The sequence below is a fragment of the Amblyomma maculatum genome, chromosome 7, assembly GCF_055883805.1.
Source record: "Amblyomma maculatum isolate TAMU_Amacu chromosome 7, ASM5588380v1, whole genome shotgun sequence".
NCBI classification, from domain to species: Eukaryota; Metazoa; Arthropoda; class Arachnida; order Ixodida; family Ixodidae; genus Amblyomma; species Amblyomma maculatum.
In genome coordinates this window covers 55,949,261-55,975,920 of record NC_139350.1, presented here as the reverse complement: position 1 = coordinate 55,975,920, position 26,660 = coordinate 55,949,261, and the positions used below count along the sequence as shown (strand labels likewise).

Sequence of the window (26,660 nt, the reverse complement as noted above, 5' to 3'; positions counted from 1 at the left end):
TAGAATCTCCCAGCGCCACGAAGGCCTGGTCTGGAGGTATGCCAAGAAGAAAACTTCTCTAGCTAACAACACGCTCGAGCAGCTTCAAGTGGCTAGGGTGTTTAGTGTTTCCTGAAGCATTTTTTTCATTTAATCCACGAGACTACAGCCCCAAAGTAAAATGTTAGATGTGTGTGTGTGTCTCTAAATTACCCAAACTTGCTTGTGCTGCATAGTGACAACTACTATACTACAGCTACAACCAAAAAATGCCGCCACCGGGAGGACTCGAACCTCCAACCTTTCGGTTAACAGCCGAATGCGCTAGCCGATTGCGCCACGGAGGCTTTTTTTTTCTTTTTTACCACATTGGAATATAACACAAAAAAAAACACATCTGTACAGCATCTACATCACATGACAAGTAAAAGGCGCGAGCGGAAATCTGCCTCGCTCACGCAACAGGATTAAGGTATGCCACCACCTTTGAAAAGGCATTTTTTTGTAAAAATGACATTTTTTCTTGTTTAGATTTAGAGAGTTCCCAAACATTCAAGAATGTTTTGCAGCAAGAATCATGTTCGCATCTTATTTAGTTCAAAAGTTATAGCTAACTTTCCAACAGATGATGAACAGTTCCGAAACCGAAACTGATGTGGTTTGGTAACAGAAACTGATAACTCAACGATAATCTACGGCGCATATTGAAACTTTTCTGTTATGTTTTAGTCTCATATGTAAAAGATTTTTAAAGGCAATTTGTAAGGCTTTGTATTTTTTTAAATATTTCTTTAAATTTCCGCAAGGGGGGTGCCTGACGCTACTAACGTCTCTACAAGGATTGAAAAACTTTAATCGTGTTTTTCACAAAACTTGATTTCTTGCACTTTCTTGCTGTGCAAACAGTTGTAACTTTGAACTGAAGGAACATTTTTCAATGAAACTTTGCACGCTCGTTTCTCTATTACTAACCTGTGTAATGAACTGGGATGAATGAAATAGAATGGTAAGTTTTGATGTAATCATGTTTTATGACAAGGAATGCAAACAAAAATGACACATTTGTTTTCTTTGGAATTTTTTGTATAACATGATTCCCAATTATCGGATGGCAAAGATCCTAGTTAGTTGCACAGCCTGGTTATTTGGCTAACTCTGTGCCAAAAAGTTTAGAATTTCTGCAATCCATTGGCTAGTTATGAATGTTTGCGTAACAGCCATGTTCGGACCATTTTTTGTCAATAACAAATTCTAGCATCATTTTTTAAACTCTTCTTTTGGTTTTGAATATCATATAAAACGATGCTTTATAAGGTCAGGGTGAAATAAAAATTTAAAGGTCAAAATTTTAAAACATTTTCAAAAAGGTGAAAGCGTTTAAGCTGTACAAGGTCGTCCATTACTGAGAGCCACTCCGGGGGCTCATTTTGGGCCCTAAACTCTTCTCTTACATAAGACATGCTTACTATAAAGTACTCCCTGACGGGGAGTACAGTCTCGTCTGAATGCCTGAATGCCTTCCGATTTCTCCAAATACTGTGTAGGCTGAGAAGCCTACACAGTATTTGGAGACATACCATATGACATACATGTCATATGGTATGTCGTCCCCACTCTCTACAGGTAGAAATCGTATTCCGTATGGCGATATTGGAAGCAACGTTTTAACCGTTCGTTGTAAGATGTCTCAATGAAATACAGAGTCTGTACAGTGAAGGAACATGTGATCTATCGTCTCCGGTGTTCTACAAATTAGGCAATTTACAGACCATGGGACAAAAATACCCTTCCCTTGAAGCCAGGGCTTCACTGGTAGAGTGCCACTGTGCAACTGAAAAAAGAAGGTTTTCACCGAGGCCCGCACAGGCATCCTCTTTACTCTTTTCAGCACATTTTTCCCTTGACCTACACTGTACATGGTCCGGTAGACAGGAACAGGTAACATAGTATCAATGAGTGCTTTGTAAAGTTCTTTCTTCGATACTTCAGTAAGGTACTGTACTGAAAAGCGAAATTTCAAAAATTGAAAAGCTCTAACAACCTCCCAGAGAAAACTTCTGACCCTCGTGTGTTGAACAGGACTGGATGATCACCCAGCCACAGTTGCATTACTGTCCGCAAGAAAGCGTCTTTTTGGTCCCGAAGGAATATAAATCTCGACACAAGTTGCCTAACGAACAAATGAGTCAAACCCAGGCCGCCGCTTTTTACAGATCGAAACAGATTTGTGCGGCTTGTCCTCTCCCAACTCGACCCCCAAATAAACACTGCAAACGCTCGGTGCAATCGTTGGACACTGGTTCGTGACATGCACAATGCCTGAAGCACATACGAAACTTTGGCCACTAGAAACAGGTTGCATACTGTGGCTCCAGTAAAAATAGAAAAATCTCGGCCACCCCATTTGCGCGTATTTTCACGCCCTCGTTCAATTTCTGCTTCCCAGTACTTTGCTGCTTCTTTATAATCGTTTAGCGGAACTCCCAAATGTTCAACAGGTGACATTGCCCACTGAAAGCCTTCGTGCATGATAGGCGCAGAATCCCAGTTACCATGCCAAAAGCCGAAGCACTTTTCCCAGTTTATCACGCTTCCTGAAACTTTGCAAAACCTAGTTGCCTCTTTCACTGCTTCTGTTACGCTATCTTTATCTGCGCAGAAGATTGCAATGACATCTGCGTAAGAAAGGATTTTAACTTCAGTGGAGAATATCGCAAAGCCGTGTACATTCTCATTTGACATAATGTTTAGACAGAATGGTTCGAGATACAGGGCAAACAACAATGGCGACAAAGGGCACCCTTGTCTCACTGAAGAACGAACAGTAATGCTTTCACTCAGTTGCTTATTAATAATGATGTTTGCCCTACAACCAGCATATGCCATTTTAACACGTCAACAAGAACGCGGCCAACATTCACATGCTCAAGAATAGAAAACAAGATATGGTGACTAACGCGGTCAAAGGCTTTTTCCATGTCTAATTGCAACAGGGCTACACGTTTCTCAAATGAATCACAGCATTCTAGAATACTACGTGCTACATAAATGTTTGTATGTATTGTTCGACCTTTTATTCCGCACGTTTGGTGCGGGCCAACAATAGACTTTATTACATTCTGCAATCTTCTTCCTAAAACCTTCATGAAAATCTTATAGTCTACATTTGTAAGACTTATGGGCCTATAAGCTTTTACTGATAGTCGCCTGGTGGGATCGTCACTCTTCGGTACGAGAACAATGTGGGGTTTTCGGAACGACGGAGGCATCATGTGGGTTTCATACATTTCTTGATTTTGTGCAACATATACGCCATATCACTCTTGAAGGCTTTGCAGAAAGCTGCACTAAGCCCGTCTGGTTCCGGTGCATTTCCAGAGCTCAACTCGTCAATAGCACGCTCGATTTCAATAACGCTAATAGGTGCCTCTAGGTTAAGCTTAACTTCATCACCTAGTATAGGCAACAGTGACAAAAAATCTGACTCAAAGCCTTCTTGCAAGTTTGCCTCGTGACCCAGCAGTTCTTAATAATAATCAACAAACGCGCGCTGAATAGTCTTGAAATCGCGAGTTATTTCTCCCTTGTAGTCTGTCTCTTTAATCTCATTCTTGACGGCATATCGTTTTTCGTCGCACAGGGACCGCTTTGTTGGCGACTCACCTAGCCACAACCGCTCTGCGCGTGCGCGTATGATAGCACCTTTGTATTTTTCCTTATCTATCAGTTCTAGTCAGTGATGTTTAGCTATCTTCGGCAGGTAAGAAGCAGAAGACGATGATCTGATGATGGTCAGGAGGAGATATATATTTACAGAAGCAAAATGGTATACAGAGGCAAAGTTACAGCAACAAGTCACACAGACAACTGTAAATTAAAAGAAAATGAAGACTCTCACACAGAGAAGTCACTTTACAGGCCATTACTTTTCTACCGAGCGTTTCGGTTAAAGCCTAGGGGGTGTAAATACGTGCTAAGCACGGAGCCTCAATCTTGACTGTCCAAAATGGTCCGAGGACCGCTTTTTGATACCAGATATCAACAAAGACCCAAGGGCGGTCACCTTAGGTGATCCGCCCCGAAAATGAAGCAGCCAATCAAATTATTTAAAAACATGCCACAACCCCAGTGGGCTGGGAATAATCTCGGACCCAGGTCCTTCATTATGTCAAATAAAAATACAACATACAAAACACACACTCTTTCCACTCGCTGGTCCCCAAACCCTCTCACACGGCACCTGTCTTTGCCTCCCCTCCTCAGCGTGTTTGCGACGCGACCTTGCAGCTGGCGCCTTTGTGAAAGAAACGCCGCGGGGGATCTGGAGACTAGGCCACCCCGCCGTCCCGTTCGAGGAAAGGGGGGGGGGCACTGTCCCAGAGCAGTGTACAGTCGCCGTTGCTCGGACCCAATGTCTCGCGACACAGCGGGAGGCCGCTGGGCTGATTGCCTACTTGGGAGGGCCAAGGGTCGCGCCTATTGTCGCCTTCTGCAGGACATTTAGTGAGCGCTTGTGGCAGTGCAAAAAGCTTCATTAACGGCGTCTCCCTGCACCCATGCTTGGCGCCACGGCGGGACATCGCTGGACGAGCTGGCCGTAAAGTGGTTCGCAAAAGCGTGCTGCTGTTGTTCCCGGCCGATAAGGATGCGTCTGCCGTTCGCTTCTTGGCGACGCCTCGGGGCGAAAGGGCGAAACAAACTAAGCCTCCCGCGCGCCCGCGCGCCCGCGCGCCCGCGCCCAAGAAAAGGGGAGAAAAGGAGAAAAACAACAACAACAGCGCTCGCTCCTTGGCCTCGGCGCGTGGGGGGTTCGACCGCCAGCTCGACTCCACGTGCGAGTCGCTTTTCACTGCGGCCTTGCACGTCCCTCCTAAGAGGGTAAATGAGCTTGGAATCCGGTCATTTCAGCCTAATACAACAAAGGCCGCAACAACCCGCGAAGAAAACAAAACATGTAAGACACTTCGCACGTGAATGGAACACCAAATGAATCTCGCGACACAAGATGGGTATAACACAAAACAAATCACACATTCGCATCGGCGGACCGGACAGTGTTCGTGAAAGTCCCGCGCGCGAGCAATTGGCTGTCATCACGCCAAGTTCACGCGCACTCCACCGTTCACATCACACGTTGCACCGGGTACGCGGGAACATTCACGCGTCGCCGAAAGGCCATGGCTCAAGCGTGTGCTTGCCCTACGCCCCAAGTCACATTGGGGACACGGGTTACCGCGTCGGCGTTACCATTGCTTGACCCTTTCCTGTGGGTCACCGTCACATTGTAGCGCTGTAGGGCCAGCGCCCATTGCGCGAGTTTTGCCCCATGAGGCGTACTAGTAGTGAGATAGGAGAGGGGGTTGTTGTCAGACACCACGTTAATTTCTGCCCCGTACACCCAATGATCAAATTTCTTTAGTGCCCAGATAATGGCGAATGATTCCCGCTCGATCGTAGACCAGCGGGTCTGCGTTGGCGTGAATCGGTGGCTGGCAAACGCTATCGGCCTTTCCCGTCCCTCGTCTCCCATCTGCGCCAAACAAGCCCCCGCTGCAACGTCGGACGCGTCGGTGAACAGCCAATATAACCTTTTAATGTCGGGGGTGTTCAGCAATACAGCTTCGCACAGAGCTGACTTGAGCCTGTCGAGCGCGTTTTGCGCTTCCTGGCTCCACGGAATCGTGTTAGGTACCCCTCGCCTCGTCAAAGACGTGAGTGGTGCGGCCACCTCGGCGTATTCTTCAAAGTAATCGCGGTAGTAACCACATAAGCCTAGCAGCCTCCGTAGCTGTCTCTTTGTTGCGGGGGGCACGAGCCCACGAATGGCCGATATCTTTTCTGGGTCGGGCCCATGGGTTCCGCCTCCCACTATGTGTCCTAAGTACTTAATGTGGGCCTGTGCGACCTGACACTTTTCCCGGCTAACTTTAAGCTTGGCGTCGCGCAACAAATCAAAAATTATTTCTAATTGCCGCAAGTGTTCAGTCCACGAGGAAGAGAAAATGGCGATGTCATCGAGGTATGCGGCCGCATAAGCCTGATGTTTCGAGAGGAGGGTGTTCATTATCCGCTGAAAGGTGGCCGCGGCGTTCTTTAGCCCGAACGGCATGACGCGCCAAGCATATTGTCCCTCGTGAGTTATGAAGGCGGTCAGATGTTGGCTCTCCGGAGCTACCAGCACCTGCCAGTATCCGCGTCGCAAGTCGATAAGAGTGATATACCTAGCGCGGCCCACCCTCATGATGAGCTCTTTAGGGGGTGACATTGGAAAGGCATCCGTACGCGTCGCTGCGTTTAAAGCGCGATAGTCAACACACATGCGCACCGATCCATCCTTCTTACCCACGCATACAACGGGATGGGCGCACCCGCTTTCCACCGGATACACCAGCCCGAGGTCTAGCAACTCGTTTACCTGGCGGCTCACCTCACTCCTTAATAACTCCGGCACGCGATATGGGAAAGTGCGTTTGAGCTGGTGGCCTTCGTGCAGCTCCATCTTATGTGCCCCAACTCGTGCGACTCCCAGCGTTTCGCTGAACAAATCAGCGTAAGCGGCAAACACCTCCGAGATCTCGAGGCGGTCCTGAGTAGGTAGGTGTGCGAGTTTCTCCGCATCTATCAGACAACCACCACATCTCTCAGGCACAAACCGAGGGGTGTACTCGATTTCACCAAACTCCTCGTCTTCCTCGAGAACCACTCCGACATGGCTGACACGTGCGTAGTAGGGTCGCAGCCTGTTCGCATGCACTATCGCTGTAGCCTTTTTTCCCTTGTCGATTCTGTACGAGTTCTGCCTCTCTTGCGCGGTTACGACAAATGGACCGAGCCATTTGGGGGCCATTTTACTGCCAGGGTCTGTGTCAAAGAGCAATACCTGGTCTCCGACGACAAACGTCTTGCTCCGTCGCGCCTGTTATACGCCTGCGCGTAACTTCCCTGATGCGCGCTCGCCGTAAAACCCGCTACTTCTGCTGCTACTTCTAGCTGCTCGCGTAGCTGTCGCAAATACTTCGCGGGTTCTTCCCTGAGTGTGTTCGGGAGGGGTTGCTGGCCTGTCCATGTTCGCTGCAGAATTGCTAGCGGTGCGATAGGGTTTCTACCGAATAAGAGCCGAAACGGCGCCACGCCTGTAGTGTCATGGGGGACTTGCCTGTACGCCCAGAGAACGAACGGGACCAGTCTATCCCAGTTCTTGGGATCTTTCTCAATAACATGGAACAACATGTTCTTCAAAACGCGGTTCCACCTTTCCACTGTCCCGTTGCTCTCCGGATGCTCAGGAGTCGAAAAACGCGGTGCGCATCCCAGGCTTGCTAACATCTCACACGTCAGCTGCGCCGTGAAGTTCGTTTCCTGATCTGAACAGACTACCTCAGGTATGCCTGTGCGGCTGAAAATCGTGAGCAAGGCGTCGCATGTTGCCCTAGCGGTTAGGGATCGCAAACAGACTACCTCCGGCCACCGCGTGCACAAGTCAACGAGGCAGAGAGCGTACCTATGACCCCTGCTCGACGGAACATCGAGCGGCCCGATTATATCGACATTTACGACCTGAAACGGATGGTCGGGTCTGGTGAGAGGCGTGATGGGAACCCTATCTTTAATTAACCTGTCTGAGCGCACTTGACAGCCGTGACATGTCCTGCAGTGTCGCGTTACGTCCCCTTCTAAGCCTGGCTAGAAAAAGCTGTACTTAATTCTGGTCTTTGTCATCCGTGGCCCCAAATGGCCTCCCCAAAGGGACTCATGCGCAAGGCAGAGTACCTCGTCACGTCTGCTAAGGGGGAGCACAAGCTGCTTCACTTTGCTACAGGAGATCGAGTCCCAGCGATACAACAAGCCGTCTGAAACAAACATGCCTGCCTTCCCTGCCTTTGCGTCAGCCCACGCTTTCTTTAAGGTTTCGTCGGATCTGAATACCTGGCGCTGTTTTAGGGCTGCGACCGCGTCATCCTGGATCGAGATTACATCTTCCTTCTCGCTTTCTTCCAGATCTACTTCACAGGGCTGTTCCGTCGCCACACCCTGCTCATCACTCATTAGTTTGTCTGTCTCAGGCCCAGCCGCTTGCTCCTCGTGTGATGTAGAGCTCAGCTTTGCGCTCTGCTCCGTCATGGTGACAGACGCGTTAACTGCTTCAGACAGAGGGCAGGCCTTATTCATAACAAGTGCCTCGTAACGACTGTCCATCTCCGAAAGCAGTTCCCAATCCTCCCTGGAGAGCAAACAATCCACTCCCTCCGCCAGCTTATCAGAAAGCGCGCATACAATGTCTACTGCCTCGGGCCCTGCTATGTGTGCAGTGGGCCGCCTGATGCTTACCGCAAAAGTGACCAGTTTTGCGTTAACCGTCTCCCCAAAAGCCGAAACTAGCTTTATCGAGCCGGATGGCTCCCGACATATACTTTGTACGAGGCCTTCCCTAACCACGATTATCTCGCTACCGGTATCAATTATAGCTGTCGCCGGTATCCCTGCGCACTCAATCTCCACCTGCTGTAGCTTCGATTTGCTTACCTCGTCGAATGACTGGGGCGTTTTCATCTCTGCTACTAGGGTTGTCTGGGAGGTTACTGACGCCGGTGTTTCGTATGCCTCTACGTTGGCTACAGCTACTTTTTGAGCTCGAGCGCGTTTCTCCTTCTGCACGTTTTGTGAAGCGCGAGGGCATTCCTTGGCTCGGTGGCCAGATGCGCGGCACTCATAACACTGAATTGGCCGTTTGCTATCATTGTTCGCCGTTTACGGGGGTCCCTTCGGTTTTTCCACATACACAACAATTTGTTTCGCTGCGCGCCCCTTGACCTTAGCCTGTTCGAACGTTTGGAGAACGTCGAATACTTCATCCGGTTTTAGCCACCTCTCCTACTCACGAAGACGCACTTACTCTAAGCCCTCAGGGCTCAAGCTACCCTTTATGCGATCTGCGATGGTATCAGGTCGTCTTTGGTTTCTATGTCCCGTGACCGAGGGTAGTACTGAAAGTACGTCTTAGTGCGCGAGGTGAACTGCGCCCAAGTTTCATCGCGGCGTTTCGTCGCGCGCTCAAAGCGTTCGAGGTATTCTGAGGGGTTAAGCTTCAGCTCCTTTAAAACGGCTGTTTTTACCGACTCGTAGCTACCACACTCATCGTCCCCGAGGTTACGGAGAAGGTACCTAACACGCTCAGCTAGTGCTGGCATGATTAAGTGAACGCGGCTTTCGTTTGGCACCTTGTACGTCGTGAAAATTCTCTCGACTTCCTCGAACCATAACGGCACGTCCGCGTCACACGGCAGCTTCAGTCCCTTAAGGACTTTAGCGCATTGGGAGACTGGATCGGGCCCCATTCGACGCTGATCGTCAATGTCTGACCTTACAGACGTCTGCCCGCTTCCCGCTATCGCCATTGCAACCGCTGAATCTAGCCCAAGTTTCTGTAACTCTAGGCGTTCCTGTGAAAGAATTTTCAATTTTTCCAGCTCAAAATCTAGTTCCATGCGGCGAATTGCAACCGCATCGGATACCGACATCTCCGCTACTTCACGTAGCGCTCCTGCTACAGGCTGAGTTGTCGCTTGCTGCGACTGCTCGCTGTCATCTGTTATATCTCCCCCTGTCTCTCTCTCCCCTACGCTCGCCATCATGCTCCGTGTTAAAACCATACGCCACTTTACACTTGAGCCATAGTCACTTCAACAAAGCGCAAGAAATCCCGCTTACCCGTGCTGGTGTCGCCAGTTCGGGCCTCCGTCCCTTGGTGCCGCCGTCTTGTCGGAGTCCTTCCCCAGAACGCTGCCTCTGGTTCGGGGCCTGGATCACCTTGCTGCTTCTGGCTGGACGTGCGGACGCTTGTTGCCTAGTGGGTTCCCAGGGCCTGGGTGCTCTGGGTGATGCTCGTGGTCGCTGGTTGCCGAACCCTGTCGTGCTGCGCCAGTGATGTTTAGCTATCTTAGGCAGGTAAGAAGCAGAAGACGATGATCTGATGATGGTCAGGACGAGATATATATTTACAGAAGCAAAATAGTATACACAGGCAAAGTTACAGCAACAAGTCACACAGACAACTGTAACTTAAAAGAAAATGAAGACTCTCACACAGAGAAGTCATTTTACAGGCCCTTACTTTCCTACCGAGCGTTTCGGTTAAAGCCTAGGGGGTGTAAATACGTGCTAAGCACGGAGCCTCAATCTTGACTGTCCAACATGGTCCGAGGACCGCTTTTTGATACCAGACATCAACAAAGACCCAAGGGCGGTCACCTTAGGTGATCCACCTCGAAAATGAAGCAGCCAATCAAATTATTTAAAAACATGCCACAACCCCAGCGGGTTGGGAATAATCTCGGACCCAGGTCCTTCATTACGTCAAATAAAAATACAACATTCAAAACACACACTCTTTCCACTCGCTGGTCCCCAAACCCTCTCACACGGCACCTGTCTTTGCCTCCCCTCCTCAGCGTGTTTGCGACGTGACCTTGCAGCTGGCGCCTTTGTGAAAGAAACGCCGCGGGGGATCTGGAGACTAGGCCACCCCGCCGTCCCGTTCGAGGAAACGGGGGGGGGGGGGCACTGTCCCAGAGCAGTGTACATGTCGCCGTTGCTCGGACCCAATGTCTCGAGACACAGCGGGAGGCCGCTGGACTGATTGCCTACTTGGGAGGGCCGAGGGTCGCGCCTATTGTCGCCTTCTGCAGGACATTTAGTGAGCGCTTGTGACAGTGCAAAAAGCTTCATTAACGGCGTCTCCCTGCACCCATGCTTGGCGCAAAGGCGGGACATCGCTGGACGAGCTGGCCGTAAAGTGGTTCGCAGAAGCGTGCTGCTGTTGTTCCAGGCCGATAAGGATGCGTCTGCCGTTCGCTTCTTGGCGACGCCTCGGGGCGAAGGGGCGATACAAACCAAGCCTCCCGCGCGCCCGCGCGCCCGCGCCCAAGAAAAGGGGAGAAAAGGAGAAAACAACAACAACAGCGCTCGCTCCTTGGCCTCGGCGCGTGGGGGGTTCGACCGCCAGCTCGACTCCACGTGCGAGTCGCTTTTCACTGCGGCCTTACATAGTCTATTTTTGTTTCTTTTATTTCTGTTGCAAACTGGCCTGGCAGTGCGTTTTCTAGCCGCAGAAGTGAATTTAATCGGCTTTGAAGTTCTTTTTCCTCCGTTTTCTCGTTATGTCGTAGTGCACATGCTCTTTCGATTGCGCTCATTTTTATTTCTTCTTTGAAACGCTCCGATTTCTCTATAACGTCCCTATTGTCGCCCATAAACAAACTATAAAGTTTTTCTTGTACTGTACGCGCGAAACTTTCATCACTAAGCAGCTTTACATTTAGTTTCCAAAGGTTCCAGTTGAAATTAGATCTGCTTGGCTTAGTTCCTACTGTAAACATCACCATGCAATGGTCGCTGAATGCGATGCTTTTAACCAAGTATGCACTAATCATTGGCACCAAGATAACCGACACATAAGCTCTGTCGGGTCGTGCGTGGCTGACTTGTTGGAAGTGCGTGAACTGAGGACGGATTCCTCCTGACAGAGCACTCCCAACGACTTCGAGATTGTGCTCTTGGACGATTGAGCTCAAAAGCAACGAACTTTGATCCCGAATGATCGCGTTAGTAGCTCTGTCCTCGGGCATACACACGCAATTGAAATCCCCTAGAAGGATCGTATATCTGTTAGAATTCAAGTAAGGTTCAATATTTTTGAAAAATGCTTTGCGCTCATTTTCCTTATTTGCGGCATACACACACAGTACGCGCCACTGTAAATCAAGATATGAAAAATCACACATAACAAAATGTCCAGTATTAAACACTGCAACAGATTCTTCAACAATACCTAAAGAATTGCGGATGAAGATAGCACACCTTCCCGATGTACCAACAGAATGGCATACACATACACTGTACCAATTTCTAAATGGTTCGACCATGCAGTTTGTCTGAGCTTCACTTTCGACCTTAGTCTCTTGCACTGCTATCGCGTCCAAATCGTTGTCCAGCATGAGGCGACTCAGTTGATACTGACGTTGCCTCGCTGCAAGGCCTCTTACATTAAGCGTGGTAAATCGAAGTGTTGCTTCAGGTTGAGCTGCCATTTCGTTGATGAACACAAGATAACCAAACCGCTCGGTGTTCACCTTCTACCGCATTATACACAGATGAGGAATACAGAAAACGTTCTCGCTTACGAAATTTCGAGTCCACTCGAGAGGTGTGCGGGTCGTCCGGCGTGTACTGACTTAACGTCAGCACACCCTCGCTGGCAGACCCGTCGTGAGTGGCCAATCGTCCTTGAGTCAATCTAGGGCGAGCCATTTTTCCTACGTCGGTGAAGTCGTCGCCGGCCTTTTGTCCGGAGGGATGTTGGGCTTCGGGCGAAGCGTTGCCCGACGCTGTCCTGGTGTTTTGGGAGGTGGTTCGTCGGCGCTGAGGGTAGACAGGCTCGAATCTTCAACACAGGCCTTGTCATAGGTCCTCTTTGTTGGTGCCACGTTCGTGGATGACTGGTCGTACTCCATACCGCCTTCGTTAACTGCTGCATTTTCTCGCATGCTTATAATGCCTTGACTGCCTTCTCCATCTGATGCCCCCACAGTCTCGGCTGCACCTGCCTGTGCAGGCACACAGGCGCGGTCTTCACTAGACTTCACTGCACCACCCCCAGTGTCGTCCGCATCCTTGGCATTTGACTGCGGTATGTTCGATTCTGTTCTCGCAGCTTCCTCGGCTTCAACCTCGTCCGTGACGAGCTCCGAGGTGTCTTGTCTTGTCATAGACCCCGTGACATTTGCATAGGTCTTGACACATTCAGTTTCATGATGTCCGAAGCGGCGGCATAAAGTACAACGAGGAACTTTGCACTCACGCTGGACATGTCCTGTGGTATGGCACCTCAGGCAAAGTGGAGCTCTGCCGGAAATGACTATGACAGCCTGTTCTCCAGCAATGCGCAGCTGGTGCGGCAAATCATCAATTGTCACACCAGGCTTCAACTTAAAGGACACTGACCGTGTTGAAGAGCCTTTGTCCAGCACGCCTTGTACGCGCCAGCGTTCCTTAGCAATTTTTGTGACTGTGCCGTACGGAGCCAGGGCGGTCCGCACATCTTCATCGGGAACGTTGTACAAAATCCAGTGAATTTTCAATCTAACATCCTGGTCACCAGGATCGACAACAATGCACCGACGGTCTTTCACGGCTAGTTCACGGCACGACAGCAACTGATTCATTCCGTCGTCACTCTTGAACGTGATGGCCCAAACGTGATTCATTTGGTACGCCCCCAAGGCGATAACCTCGGGGAGCAGTCCCAACTGAGCCAACGCGTCGCGAAAATTCTCGACCTTGTATGGTCTCGCTGTCACATCGGCGTGCAAAAAAACGAGTGTTAAATACAATATGACCTGTTGGAAGCCGGGGCAAAATAACTTCGTAAGCTTGGTCACCTGAGCAAGAAAACCTGTTTCCGCGACGCAGTTGGGCCGCTGTAACCGGTCCTACAGAGCCCATGATGCACACGTTAGTTCGCTAGCGAAGCTGGAAGTGGAATCTAATTGCGCCACGGAGGCCTGGTCTGGAGGTATGCCAAGAAGAAAGCTTCTCTAGCTAACAACACGCTCGAGCAGCTTCAAATGGCTAGGGATTTTAGTGTTTCATGAAGCATTTTTTTCATTTAATCCACGAGACTACAGCAACAAAGTAAAATGTTAGATATGTGTGTTTCTCTAAATTAACCAAACTTGCTTGTGCTGCACAGTGACAACTGCTACACTGCAGCTAGAACCAAAAAAATGCCGCCAACGGGAGGACTTGAACCTCCAACCATTCGGTTAACAGCCGAGCGCGCTAGCCGATTGCGCCACGGAGGCTTTTTTTTTTCTTTATTACCGACTTGACAACTACAAAGAACGATGAGAAGTCGCATGGAATTAAAAACACAAGTCACTATCTGACAGGTTTCTTGTGATAGAATGGATTAAGTGACGTGAGCTTGTCCAAGACTGGCAGCCATTCCGGGGGTTCAGATTGCCCTCCGAAAACATCACGCGTGTACATTACACTTTCAACAAAATACTGATGGGCTGGGTGTACGACAACATGCTCATGGCGAACATCCATTCGCGTTCTCCATATGCTGTGCATACACAAGACCATTAATAAATCACTGGGCACTTCTCCTGGCTGGGCGCATGGAAGGTAGCGTATGCCAAACGGCGTTATTGGTAAGTCATTTTTAATAGTACGCTGTAGCACGTCCCACAAGAAAACCGCATCGTGACAATCAAGGAAAATATGCTCTATGGATTCCAGTTTTTTGCAAGTTAAGCAGTCAGCAGACCAAGGCACAAAAAGGCCTTTGCTTACCAGCCATGCCTTCACCGGAAGAGTGCCGGTATGCAATTTAAAAAAGAAAGATTTAGCGGACGATCTGATGGGCATTCTTTTCACTCTCTTCAACACGTCCCGCTCCGGACCCAAAGCATATACAGCGCGATAAAGAGGCACAGGTAAAAGGGTTTCCAATAAATCTTTGTACAGCCGTTTTCGCGTAATAGTACACATATACTCATTTGAAAATCTCGCCTTCACTATTTGGAAGGACGCGACAACTTCGCGAAGAAAAGCACTTAGAGCCATTGTCCCTGTAGACATAGTCGAAACTACATATTCCGGCAGTGAATCACGCAATCGCACCTGGATTACCGTTCTAAGAAAAACATCGCTTTGTTCGCGCAAAAAAAAAAAAGAACCTGGTTACAATCTGCTTTAAGTATAAATGTGACAATCCCAGTCCACCGTTATGCACCGTATGAAACAGATTGCATCGACTGGTACGCTCCCATGTTGAAGCCCACACAAACGTGGCAAATACCCTATGCAGTTTTTGAGCAGAAATTCTCGACATAGATAACACTTGCAGGATGTAAAAAAGTTTTGCAACTAGGAACATATTGCAAACGGTAGCTCTTGCGAACATAGAAAAGTTATGTCCTCCACATTTGTTTATTTGGGTTTTCACTTGCTCAACTTCACCGGCCCAACATTCCTTGCTTTCACGTTAATGCTTTAGTGGCACACCAAGGTAATTGCCTGGCGTTATTGTCCATTCCATAATGGAGAACATTTCATGCGCGTATTGCCAGTTTCCAAGCCAAAATCCTAAACACTTTGCCCAACTAATTTCAATTCCACTTGCAGTGCAAAAAGCAATGGGTTCTTTTACAACTTCTTGCACGCTCTCATGTTCCGTACAAAAAACCGCAATATCGTCCGCGTATGCCAAATCCCGAACTTCACTTTGAAAAAATCTATAACCACGTATGTTTGGCCTTGTAAGCAATCTTAAACAGAAAGGCTTCAGATAAAGCGCAAACAAAAGGGGAGAAAGAGGACAGCCCTGCATTACTGATGACTGAACAGGTATACAGTCGGTTAAATGTTTATTCACGACAAGTCTCGCTGAACAGCACTCGTAAACCATTTTCACGTCATTTGTAATCACGGAACCAGCATTGACATACTCTAAAACAGAGAACAATATTTCATGTACCACTTTATCAAATTCTTTGTGGAGGTCTAATTGCATCATGGCTACGTGGTCATTCACATTCGTTAGACTTATAGGACGGTAAGATGCTACAGACTGAAGCTTAACTGGGTCATCTGTTTTCAGGATTAGTACAACTTGTGACATTCGAAAAGACGAAGGAGGTAAGTTCTTTTCGTAGCATTCACTTATAACTCTTTCTAGTAAAAAAGCCATTTCAGTTTGAAAGGCCTTGTATATGGCAGCACCAACACCACCTGGTTCGGGTGACTTATTGGAATTTAATTCCCCGATAACGGCCTCAATTTCCTCGGAAGTAATACTTGCTTCAAGTGTCTCTGCGCTACTTCGTCTTCCACTCTTGGCATCAGCGACAGAAAGTCGTTTCTGAAGCGTTCAATGTCAGGTGTTTTCAGGCTAAACAGTTCCCTGTTAAATTCTACAAACGCCCGTTCAATCGTTTTTTTTCCGAGATAACTACGTTCTGAGAGCAGATTTCTTCTATCTCTTTTGACACTGCGTACTTTTTTTCATCACTAAGTGCCCTTTTCGTGGGCGTCTCTCCGAGCCACAATGTTTCGCTGCGTGCCGTTATCACCGCACCGCGATACTTCTCTTCGTCTATCACCTCAAGTTTGGTTTTTATCTCTTTTATATCTTGGGCGAACAAGCCAGGCTTAACGCTCTCCATACTAAGCATGTATTCAAGTGTGCTACGAAGCTCTTTTTCTTGTTCTTTTTCTTTACGTCGAAGAGTGCATGCTCGGTCAATAGCAGCTATCTTTATATCGCACTTAAACTGCTCCCATGCTTGTATAAAATAAGTCATTTTGTAACATACGCGTAATATATTCTTTCACTTTAGTGATAAACTGTTCATCCAGCAGCAGGTTTTCATTAAATTTCCATAGCTCCCAATTGAACTTTGTTGCCTTACTTTTCATGCCTAGAGTAATCATTACAAGGGAGTGGTCACTAAAGCTCATGGGAAGTGTTTGATATTCTGAGCACAAGGGCACACAATCAATGGGAACATATATTCGGTCCAACCTTGCATGACAGCTACCTTGAAAGTGCGTGAATTTGCTTGGCCTTCATGCGTCAATATAAAGCCAGCATCTTCAAGCTCTGCCTCATTAAAAATGTGGATAAGTAACTCTGCACCCTTGTCACGAAGGACACGGTTTGTTGTTCTATCTTCCGGTCTACAGACAAAGTTGAAGTCGCCAAGCAGGAAAACACGCCTCTCATGTATTAGGAAGGATTTCATATATTGAAAAAACTCTTCGCGCTCAAACGTTCTTGACGGCGCATAAACGCAGATCACTCTCCAGTCCAATCTAGAAAAACTGAAATCACATATCAAAAGCCGTCCACTCTCACACGAGAACACAAACTGTACACACTCTATGCAATTTCGGATGAAAATGACACATCCCCCCGATCTTTCAACCGCATGACACACGTAAACACTATATCTAGAACGATATATTTCAGCCATTTTCTTTGTTTGTTGTTCGCTTTCCATTTTGCTCTCTTGAACTGCTAGCACATCAATAATTTCATTTTCCAGCAGAAGGCGGTTCAGCTGCTGTTGTCTCCGGCGCGTTGACAGCCCTCTCACATTTAGCGTGGCTACGCGCAAGCTAGTGGATAAATTGATCGCCATCTCAAGAAATTATAAATTGCGAAACATTTCATTCAGATCTCTTCTGCAGAAAGACAGCATTGCGGTTGATCTGTTGCAGGGGATGACCATTCTTCCGTTTTGGCGAGTCCGCCTGTCGTTCCTAGCGCTGCTCCCGATCATGGACAGGGCTTGTAAGGTCTCGACCGAAAAGGGTACCCCCGCTATGGCGGAGGCACAGGTGACACAGTTCTGCGGTCTGGAGGCACGTTTGGCCTTGGCTTGAAGGCCGACCGGCGAAGGGGGGCTGCCTTCAGTGGAGGCTTTCCATTTTCCGCTCCTCCTTGAGTTGATCCCTCGTTCACACTGTCTTCGTGCACACGCTTCACAGGCAAAGTAGAAGCAGCTGGCATCTCAGCTTCAGTGTCCCCCTGTTCCTCACTGTATTGCGTAGCCGAAGCTGGGCTTGCAGCACTGGCATTGCCGTCTTCTTTCGCGGGTGTCTCGGTCCCAGCAACATTCGGCAACGGAACAATCACATCTGACTCACAGTGTTCTTTGAGGGCAGGGGTCTTCTCAGAGGATTCTTCTTTCTGCTCTGCATCCTCAGTGATTCCACTGCTAGTTTCCTCGGCGTCCACTGCGTCCATCAAGTGCTCGCCTGCCACTTCACTCGGCACGGCGCCTGCAACGTTGGCATACGTGCGCGCACACTGGGACTCGTCATGGCCGTAGCGACGACACAGCCTGCAGCGCGGCACACGACACTCACGACGTATATGTTCTTTCCCGCGGCACCGGAGGCAAAGCGGGGCTCTGCCTGGGACGTGGACGAGAGCGACGTCCTCGGCGACCCGAAGCTGATGCGGCAGGTCCTCAATGGTAACGCCCACTTTGAGCTTCAGCGTGACAGTTCCAGTCGTTGAAGCCTTGTCGACACACTCTTGCACTTTCCACTTGTCTCTTGATATTTCCGTAACTTTTCCAAAAGCCGCCAACGCCGCTCGCACATTATCGTCGTGCACGCCGTGAAGCAGCCAGAAAAGTTTCAACCTGATGCCTTGGTTACAGGAGTCAATGACCACGCATCGGTGTTCCTTCACTTCCAAAGCTTGAGCTTGCAAAATCTTCGCATTCGCCTCTTCACCTTTAAACGTTACTGCCCACACGTGATTCATTTGGTATGCCCCGAGGGCAACCACTTCCGGCAGCAGTGAAAGACGAGCGAGGGAGTCTCGAAAGTGCTCCACCCGGTACGGCCTGGCTTTTATGTCGCCATGCAAAAAAACAGTATGCAAAACACTCGAACCTGTAGGCAGATGCGGTAGAACCAGTTCATAATCCTTGGCAGGCCTTTCCGTGCTCCTGATACCACGGCCCAGCTGGGCCGCTGAATCCGCTCCTTGGGAGCCGATGATAATCACGTCCGTCACGCTCGGTGGCCGGAAGTGGAATCCATTGCGCCAAAAAAGCCGGGTCGGGGGGTATGCCAAGAAGAATGCTTCTCTAGCTAACAACACGCTCGGGCAGCTTAAATGGCTAGGGTGTTTAGTGTTTCATGAAGCATTTTTTTCGTTTCATCCACGAGACTATAGCAACAAAGTAAAATGGAAAATGTGTGCATTTCTCTCAACTAAACAAACTTGCTTGTGCTGCACCGTGACAACTACTACACTACAGCTACAACCAAAAATGCCGCCACCGGGAGGACGCGATCCTCCAACCTTTCGGTTAACAGCCGATCGCGCTAACCGATTGCGCCACGGAGGCCGGGTCGGTGGGTATGCCAAGAAGAATGCTTCTCAAGCTAGCAACACGCTCGGGCAGCATAAATGGCTAGGGTGTTTAGTGTTTCATGAAGCATTTTTTTTTCATTTCATCCACGAGACTATAGCAACAAAGTAAAATGGAAAATGTGTGCATTTCTCTCAACTAATCAAACTTGCTTGTGATGCACAGTGACATCTACTACACTACAGCTACTACTAAAAAATGCCCCCACCGGGAGGACTCGAACCTCCAACCTTTCGGTTAACAGCCGAACGCGCTAGCCGATTGCGCCACGGAGGCCGTGTCGGGTGGTATGCCAAGAAGAAAGATTCTCTAGCTAACAACACGCTCGGGAAGCTTCAAATGGATAGGGTGTTTAGTGTTTCATGAAGCCATTTTTCATTTAATGCACGAGACTACAGAAGAAAGTAAAATGTCAGATGTGTGCATTTCTCTCAACTAACCAAACTTGTTTGTGCTGCACCGTGACAACTACTACACTACAGGTACAACCAAAAAATGCCACCACCGGGAGGAGTCGGACATCCAACCTTTCGGTTAACAGCCGAACGCGCTAGCCGATTGCGCCACGGAGGCCGGGTCGGTGGGTATGCCAAGAAGAATGCTTGTCTAGTTAACAACACGCTCGGGCAGCTTCAAATGGCTAGGGTGTTTTGTGTTTCATGAAACCTTTTTTTTTCATTTAATCCACAAGACTACAGCAACAAAGTAAAATGTCAGATGTGTGCATTTCTCTCAACTAACCAAACTTGTTTGTGCTGCACCGTGACAACTACTACACTACAGGTACAACCAAAAAATGCCACCACCGGGAGGAGTCGGACCTCCAACCTTTCGGTTAACACCCGAACGCGCTAGCCGATTGCGCCACGGAGGCAGGGTCGGGGGGTATGCCAAGAAGAATGCTTCTCTAGCTTACAACACGCTCGGGAAGCTTCAAATGGCTAGGACGTTTAGTGTTTCATGAAACATTTTTTTTTCATTTAATCCACAAGACTACAGCAACGAAGTAAAATGACAGATGTGTGCATTTCTCTCAAATAACCAAACTTGCTTGTGCCGCACCGTGAGAACTACTACACTACAGGTACAACCAAAAAATGCCACCACCGGGAGGAGTCGGACCTCCAACCTTTCGGTTAACACCCGAACGCGCTAGCCGATTGCGCCACGGAGGCCGGGTAGGGGGGTATGCTAAGAAGAATGCTTCTCTAGTTAACAACACGCTCGGGCAGCTTCAAATGGCTAGGGTGCTTAGTGTTTCATGAAGCCCTTTTTTCATTTAATCCACGAGACTACAGCTAAAAGTAAACTGTCAGATGTGTGCATTTCTCTCAACTAACCAAACTTGTTTGTGCTGCACCGTGACAACTACTACACTACAGGTACAACCAAAAAATGCCACCACCGGGAGGAGTCGGACCTCCAAACTTTCGGTTAACCCCCGAACGCGCTAGCCGATTGCGCCACGGAGGCCGGGTAGGGGGGTATGCCAAGAAGAATGCTTCTCTAGTTAACAACACGCTCAGGCAGCTTCAAATGGCTAGGGTGTTTACTGTTTCATGAAGCATTTTTTTCATTTAATCCACGAAACTACAGCACCAAAGTAAAATGTCCGATGCCTGCATTTCTCTGAATTAACCAAACCTGCTTGTGCTGCACCGTGACAACTACTACACTACAGCTACAACCAAAAAATGCCACCACCGGGAGGAGTCGGACATCCAACCTTTCGGATAACAGCCGAACGTGGCTGCCGATTGCGCCACGGAGGCCGGGTCGGTGGGTATGCCAAGAAGAATGCTTCTCTAGCTAACAACACGCTCGGGCAGCTTAAATCGCTAGGGCGTTTAGTGTTTCATGGACCATTTTTTTTTCATTTCATCCACGAGACAATAGCAACAAAGTAAAATGGAAAATGTGTGCATTTCTTTTAACTAACCAAACTTGCTTGTGATGCACAGTGACATCTACTACACTACAGCTACAACCTAAAAATGCCGCCACCGGGAGGAGTCGGACCTCCAACCTTTCGGATAATAGCCGAACGTGGTAGCCGATTGCGCCACGGAGGCCGAGTCGGTGGGTATGCCAAGAAGAATGCTTCTCTAGCTAACAACACGCTCGGGCAGCTTAAATGGCTAGGGTGTTTACTGTTTCATGAAGCATTTTTTTCATTTAATCCACGAAACTACAGCACCAAAGTCAAATGTCCGATGTGTGCATTTCTCTCAACTAACCAAACTTGCTTGTGCTGCACCGTGACAACTACTACACTACAGGTACAACCAAAAAATGCCACCACCGGAAGGAGTCGGACCTCCAACCTTTCGGATAACAGCCGAACGTGGTAGCCGATTGCGCCACGGAGGCCGGGTCGGTGGGTATGCCAAGAAGAATGCTTCTCTAGCTAAAAACACGCTCGGGCACCTTAAATGGCTGGGGTGTTTACTGTTCCATGAAGCATTTTTTTTCATTTAATCCACGAAACTACAGCACCAAAGTAAAATGTCTGATGTGTGCATTTCTCTCAACTAACCAAACTTGCTTGTGCTGCATCGTGACAACTACTACACTACAGGTACAACCAAAAAATGCCACCACCGGGAGGAGTCGGACCTCCAACCTTTCGGATAACAGCCGAACGTGGTAGCCGATTCCGCCACGGAGGCCGGGTCGGTGGGTATGCCAAGAAGAATGCTTCTCTAGCTAACAACACGCTAGGGCAGCTTAAATGGCTAGGGTGTTTACTGTTTCATGAAGCATTTTTTTCATTTAATCCACGAGACTACAGCAACAATGTAAAATGTCAGATGTGTGCATTTCTCTCAACTAACCAAACTTCTTTGTGCTGCACCGTGACAACTACTACACTACAGGTACAACCAAAAAATGCCACCACCGGGAGAAGTCGGACCTCCAACCTTTCGGTTAACACCCGAACGCGCTAGCCGAGTGCGCCACAGAGGCCGGGTCGGGGGGTATGCCAAGAAGAAAGCTTCTCTAGCTAACAACACGCTCAGGAAGCTTCAAATGGCTAGGACGTTTAGTGTTTCATGAAGCATTTTTTTTAATTTAATCCACAAGACTACCGCAACGAAGTAAAATGACAGATGTGTGCATTTCTCTCAAATAACCAAACTTGCTTGTGCTGCACCGTGACAACAACTACACCAGAGCTACAACCAAAAAATGCCACCACGGGGAGGAGTCGGAACTCCAATATTTCGGATAACAGCTGAACGTGCTAGCCGATTGCGCCACTGAGGCCGGGTAGGGGGGTATGCCAAGACGAATGCTTCTCTTGTTAATAACACGCTCGGGCAGGTTCAAATGGCTAGGGTGTTTAGTGTTTCATGAAGCCTTTTTTGATTTAATCCACGAGACTACAGCAACAAAGTAAAATGTCAGATGTGTGCATTTCTCTCAACTAACCAAACTTGTTTGTGCTGCACCGTGACAACTACTACACTACAGGTACAACCAAAAAATGCCACCACCGGGAGGACGCGATCCTCCAACCTTTCGGTTAACAGCCGATCGCGCTAACCGATTGCGCCACGAAGGCCGGGTAGGGGGGTATGCCAAGAAGAATGCTTCTCTAGTTAACAACACGCTCGGGCAGCTTCAAATGGCTAGTGTGTTTAGTGTTTCATGAAGCCTTTTTTTCATTTAATCCACGAGACAACAGCTAAAAGTAAAATGCCAGATTTGTGCATTTCTCTCAACTAACCAAACTTGTTTGTGCTGCACCGTGACAACTACTACACTACAGGTACAACCAAAAAATGCCACCACCGGGAGGAGTCGGACCTCCAACTTTTCGGTTAACACCCGAACGCGCTAGCCGAGTGCGCCACAGAGGCCGGGTCGGGGGGTATGCCAAGAAGAAAGGTTCTCTAGCTAACAACACGCTCAGGAAGCTTCTAATGGCTAGGACGTTTAGTGTATCATGAAGCATTTTTTTTTCATTTAATCCACAAGACTACAGCAACGAAGTAAAATGACAGATGTGTGAATTTTTCTCAAATAACCAAACTTGCTTGTGCTGCACCGTGACAACTACTACACTACAGGTACAACCAAAAAATGCCACCACCGGGAGGAGTCGGACCTCCAACCTTTCGGATAACAGCCGAACGTGGTAGCCGATTCCGCCACGGAGGCCGGGTCGGTGGGTATGCTAAGAAGAATGCTTCTCTAGCTAACAACACGCTAGGGCAGCTTAAATGGCTAGGGTGTTTACTGTTTCATGAAGCATTTTTTTTCATTTAATCCACGGGACTACAGCAACAATGTAAAATGTCAGATGTGTGCATTTCTCTCAACTAACCAAACTTGTTTGTGCTGCACCGTGACAACTACTACACTACAGGTACAACCAAAAAATGCCACCACCGGGAGGAGTCGGACCTCCAACCTTTCGGTTAACACCCGAAGGCGCTAGCCGAGTGCGCCACAGAGGCCGGGTCGGGGGGTATGCCAAGAAGAAAGCTTCTCTAGCTAACAACATGCTCAGGAAGCTTCAAATGGCTAGGACGTTTAGTGTTTCATGAAGCATTTTTTTTTTCATTTAATCCACAAGACTACCGCAACGAAGTAAAATGACAGATGTGTGCATTTCTCTCAAATAACCAAACTTGCTTGTGCTGCACCGTGACAACTACTACACCAGAGCTACAACCAAAAAATGCCACCACGGGGAGGAGTCGGAACTCCCATATTTCGGATAACAGCTGAACGTGCTAGCCGATTGCGCCACTGAGGCCGGGTAGGGGGGTATGCCAAGACGAATGCTTCTCTTGTTAATAACGCGCTCGGGAAGCTTCAAATGGATAGGGTGTTTAGTGTTTCATGAAGCCTTTTTTTCATTTAATGCACGAGACTACAGCAAAAAAGTAACATGTCAGATGTGTGCATTTCTCTCACCTAACCAAACTTGTTTGTGCTGCACCGTGACAACTACTACACTACAGGTACAACCAAAAAATGCCACCACTGGGAGGAGTCGGACCTCCAACCTTTCGGTTAACACCCGAACGCGCTAGCCGATTGCGCCACGGAGGCAGGGTCGGGGGGTATGCCAAGAAGAAAGCTTCTCTAGCTTAAAACACGCTCGGGAAGCTTCAAATGGCTAGGACGTTTAGTGTTTCATGAAGCATTTTTTTTCATTTAATCCACAAGACTACAGCAACGAAGTAAAATGACAGATGTGTGAATTTCTCTCAAATAACCAAACTTGCTTGTGCTGCACCGTGACAACTACTACACCAGAGCTACAACCAAAAAATGCCACCACGGGGAGGAGTCGGAACTCCAATATTTCGGATAACAGCTGAACGTGCTAGCCGATTGCGCCACTGAGGCCGGGTAGGGGGTATGCCAAGACGAATGCTTCTCTTGTTAATAACACGCTCGGGCAGGTTCAAATGGCTAGGGTGTTTAGTGTTTCATGAAGCCTTTTTTTCATTTAATCCACGAGACTACAGCAACAAAGTAAAACGTCAGATGTGTGCATTTCTCTCAACTAACCAAACTTGTTTGTGCTGCACCGTGACAACTACTACACTACAGGTACAACCAAAAAATGCCACCACCGGGAGGACGCGATCGTCCAACCTTTCGGTTAACAGCCGATCGCGCTATCCGATTGCGCCACGGAGGCCGGGTCGGTGGGTATGCCAAGAAGAATGCTTCTCAAGCTAGCAACACGCTCGGGCAGCATAAATGGCTAGGGTGTTTAGTGTTTCATGAAGCATTTTTTTTTTCATTTCATCCACGAGACTATAGCAACAAAGGAAAATGGAAAATGTGTGCATTTCTCTCAACTAACCAAACTTGCTTGTGATGCACAGTGACATCTACTACACTACAGGTACAACCAAAAAATGCCACCACCGGGAGGAGTCGGACCTCCAACCTTTCGGTTAACACCCGAACGCGCTAGCCGAGTGCGCCACAGAGGCCGGGTCGGGGGGTATGCCAAGAAGAAAGCTTCTCTAGCTAACAACACGCTCAGGAAGCTTCAAATGGCTAGGACGTTTAGTGTTTCATGAAGCATTTTTTTTTTATTTAATCCACAAGACTACCGCAACGAAGTAAAATGACAGATGTGTGCATTTCTCTCAAATAACCAAACTTGCTTGTGCTGCACCGTGACAACTACTACACCAGAGCTACAACCAAAAAATGCCACCACGGGGAGGAGTCGGAACTCCCATATTTCGGATAACAGCTGAACGTGCTAGCCGATTGCGCCACTGAGGCCGGGTAGGGGGGTATGCCAAGACGAATGCTTCTCTTGTTAATAACACGCTCGGGAAGCTTCAAATGGATAGGGTGTTTAGTGTTTCATGAAGCCTTTTTTTCATTTAATGCACGAGACTACAGCAAAAAAGTAACATGTCAGATGTGTGCATTTCTCTCAACTAAGCAAACTTGTTTGTGCTGCACCGTGACAACTACTACACTAAAGGTACAACCAAAAAATGCCACCACCGCGAGGAGTCGGACCTCCAACCTTTCGGTTAACACCCGAACGCGCTAGCCGATTGCGCCACGGAGGCCGGGTCGGTTGGTATGCCAAGAAAAATGCTTCTCTAGTTAACAACACGCTCGGGCAGCTTCAAATGGCTAGGGTGTTTTGTGTTTCATGAAGCCTTTTTTTTTCATTTAATCCACGAGACTACAGCAACAAAGTAAAATGTCAGATGTGTGCATTTCTCTCAACTAACCAAACTTGTTTGTGCTGCACCGTGACAACTACTACACTACAGGTACAACCAAAAAATGCCACCACTGGGAGGAGTCGGACCTCCAACCTTTCGGTTAACACCCGAACGCGCTAGCCGATTGCGCCACGGAGGCAGGGTCGGGGGGTATGCCAAGAAGAAAGCTTCTCTAGCTTAAAACACGCTCGGGAAGCTTCAAATGGCTAGGACGTTTAGTGTTTCATGAAGCATTTTTTTTTTATTTCATCCACGAGACAATAGCAACAAAGTAAAATGGAAAATGTGTGCATTTCTTTTAACTAACCAGACTTGCTTGTGATGCACAGTGACATCTACTACACTACAGCTACAACCTAAAAATGCCGCCACCGGGAGGAGTCAGACCTCCAACCTTTCGGTTAACACCCGAACGCGCTAGCCGAGTGCGCCACAGAGGCCGGGTCGGGGGGTATGCCAAGAAGAAAGCTTCTCTAGCTAACAACACGCTCAGGAAGCTTCAAATGGCTAGGACGTTTAGTGTTTCATGAAGCATTTTTTTTTTCATTTAATCCACAAGACTACCGCAACGAAGTAAAATGACAGATGTGTGCATTTCTCTCAAATAACCAAACTTGCTTGTGCTGCACCGTGACAACTACTACACCAGAGCTACAACCAAAAAATGACACCACTGGGAGGAGTCGGAACTCCCATATTTCGGATAACAGCTGAACGTGCTAGCCGATTGCGCCACTGAGGCCGGGTAGGGGGGTATGCCAAGACGAATGCTTCTCTTGTTAATAACACCCTCGGGAAGCTTCAAATGGATAGGGTGTTTAGTGTTTCATGAAGCCTTTTTTTCATTTAATGCACGAGACTACAGCAAAAAAGTAACATGTCAGATGTGCGCATTTCTCTCAACTAAGCAAACTTGTTTGTGCTGCACCGTGACAACTACTACACTACAGGTACAACCAAAAAATGCCACCACCGCGAGGAGTCGGACCTCCAACCT

At 48.3% G+C, this 26,660-nt stretch overlaps 2 non-coding genes across 2 annotated transcripts; both read right to left on the bottom strand.

The window, feature by feature from the left end:
• Positions 1–252: 252 nt before the first annotated feature.
• TRNAN-GUU (transfer RNA asparagine (anticodon GUU)) lies at positions 253–326 on the bottom strand. The gene has a single exon. It is a non-coding gene; the product is annotated as a tRNA-Asn (tRNA).
• An 18,811-nt stretch (positions 327–19,137) lies between these two features.
• Positions 19,138–19,214, bottom strand: TRNAN-GUU (transfer RNA asparagine (anticodon GUU)). The gene has a single exon. It is a non-coding gene; the product is annotated as a tRNA-Asn (tRNA).
• Positions 19,215–26,660: the final 7,446 nt, after the last annotated feature.